Source organism: Mirounga leonina, unplaced genomic scaffold (assembly GCF_011800145.1).
Source record: "Mirounga leonina isolate KUSES-001 unplaced genomic scaffold, KU_Mleo_1.0 Mir_165, whole genome shotgun sequence".
In the NCBI taxonomy this organism is placed as follows: Eukaryota; Metazoa; Chordata; class Mammalia; order Carnivora; family Phocidae; genus Mirounga; species Mirounga leonina.
Window position 1 is genome coordinate 63,922,036 of NW_023270415.1, and position 1,966 is coordinate 63,924,001.

The 1,966-nt window shown below is 40.3% G+C and overlaps 1 non-coding gene across 1 annotated transcript; it reads left to right on the forward strand.

Moving 5' to 3' along the window:
* The first annotated feature begins 591 nt into the window (after window positions 1–591).
* Window positions 592–698, forward strand: LOC118015522. The gene has a single exon (XR_004680666.1). It is a non-coding gene; the product is annotated as a U6 spliceosomal RNA (small nuclear RNA).
* The last annotated feature ends 1,268 nt before the right edge of the window (window positions 699–1,966 follow it).

Sequence of the window (1,966 nt, forward strand, 5' to 3'; positions counted from 1 at the left end):
TGGGCAAGGATGACTGAAGATGTAGACATGTCACAAAGAAGGTGCTGTGTAAGTGGAAGCTATAATTATGTGATTCTCTATTACGAAAAGGGTCAGGATGAGATCCAGAAGAAAAGGGAGCAGAAATGCAGCATCTGAACATTGGTTCTAAGTTTCAAAGGAGAGAAATAAAGATACTTGAATGTTCCTCCAAATTATCTGGACTGGGTCACAGAAAAAGGGATGGCAAAAGGAATTTAAGGCAATTTGTGCAGTGGATAGGGTATGAGAAAGCTTAACTTAAAAACTGCATGATCTTTTAAGTGAAATCACCTGTCTGCAGTGCATTCCAGGGCTTGGGAGGTTTCGAAGGGAAAAGAGAGTGTGTGAGACAACACAGGCTGTGCTCCACGGGGCAAAACAAACAACACCAACAGCAAACCAACAACAACAACAAAACCACAACTAACCAAAAAATAAATAAATAAAAAAGAAAAGAAAGAACACCTCCCCAAATTGCAGTAGTTTAATACATCTGACATTTTCATTCACCCAACAGCTTTATGAAGAAGATTGCTCACCTTCATTTCATAGATAAAGAAACAGATTTGTGTGCTCGTTTCGGCAGCACATATACTAAAATTGGAACGATACAGAGAAGATTAGCATGGCCCCTGCGCAAGGATGACACGCAAATTCGTGAAGCGTTCCATATTTTTAAAATAAATAAAAAAAATAAATAGATAAAGGTAGAGGTAGGAATAAAAAAAAAAAAAAAAAAAAAAAGAAAGAAACAGATTTGTTGGAGGGCATACTAGACGGAGAGCTGTGAGATCTCTCGGGCACCAGAGCCTGTGTGTTCTCTTCGCATTCCATCATGCAGAGGTGCCTCTCACGTGGAGGACACCACCCCATTACAGATTATGTGCTTCTAGCCAAAATGGAGCTCTGGAAACGAAATGTCTATACTGTTTGCTACCTATCGCCTAACTGTGAAGTTCTTCCCTGGGAGAGAGGGAAGGGAGACTGTATCTCCCACTTCCTCTGTCTCTTTGCCTCCCAAGGAGGAGGAGGTCAGAGGAAGTTAGTGTCCACGGGGTTGACAAGGTAAATTGACATATTTGGGTTTAAATCCTCATTCTAGCCACTCGTTAGCTGTGTGGACCTAGACAAGCTGCTTAACATTTCTGGATCTCGGTTTCTTTAACCTGTAAAATGGGGATACGAACAGTACTTATTTCAAACGTTTATTGTGAGGATGAAATAAAATAGTATACCTAAAGTCCTTAGCACATTGCTTATTGTATAGTAAGTAATCTGTACATATTTGCTACTATTATGTTGACTGTTTTAAGAACTCTTGGCCTCTTGTTTCCCATTTCTGTGCATGATGATTCCCACAAACCATTGCTTAATGAAAGCTGAATTGCCAACAATAAAATAGATGTATTTTTTTTAAATGGTTTTGTGGGTATGGAAATGTTCTGTGTAGATGAGTACATTCCAATCATATTTATAAGCTTCTTCTTTTTTTTTTAAAAAGATTTTATTTATTTATTTGAGACAGAATGAGAGAGAGAGAGAGCTCATGAGAGGGGGGAGGGTCAGAGGGAGAAGCAGACTCCCCGCGGAGCAGGGAGCCTGATGCGGGACTCGATCCCGGGACTCCAGGATCATGACCTGAGCCGAAGGCAGTCGCTTAACCAACTGAGCCACCCAGGCGCCCTATAAGCTTATTCTAAAGTCACAGAATTGGTTGAAAGGAACTCATGAGCCTTAATTAGAGGCATCAAGAAGGATGTGGATTTCTTAGTATACTTTTTATGGATGTACAACCTACATTTGGTAAACTGAACAGATCTCAAGCTACAACTCAATAAACATTTACAAAGTGAACACACTTGTGTAACACCAGTGTTGCTCCAGATAAAAATAGAGAAAATTGACAGCACCATGCTATCCCCACTTCTGCCTCTTCCAGTTAGCC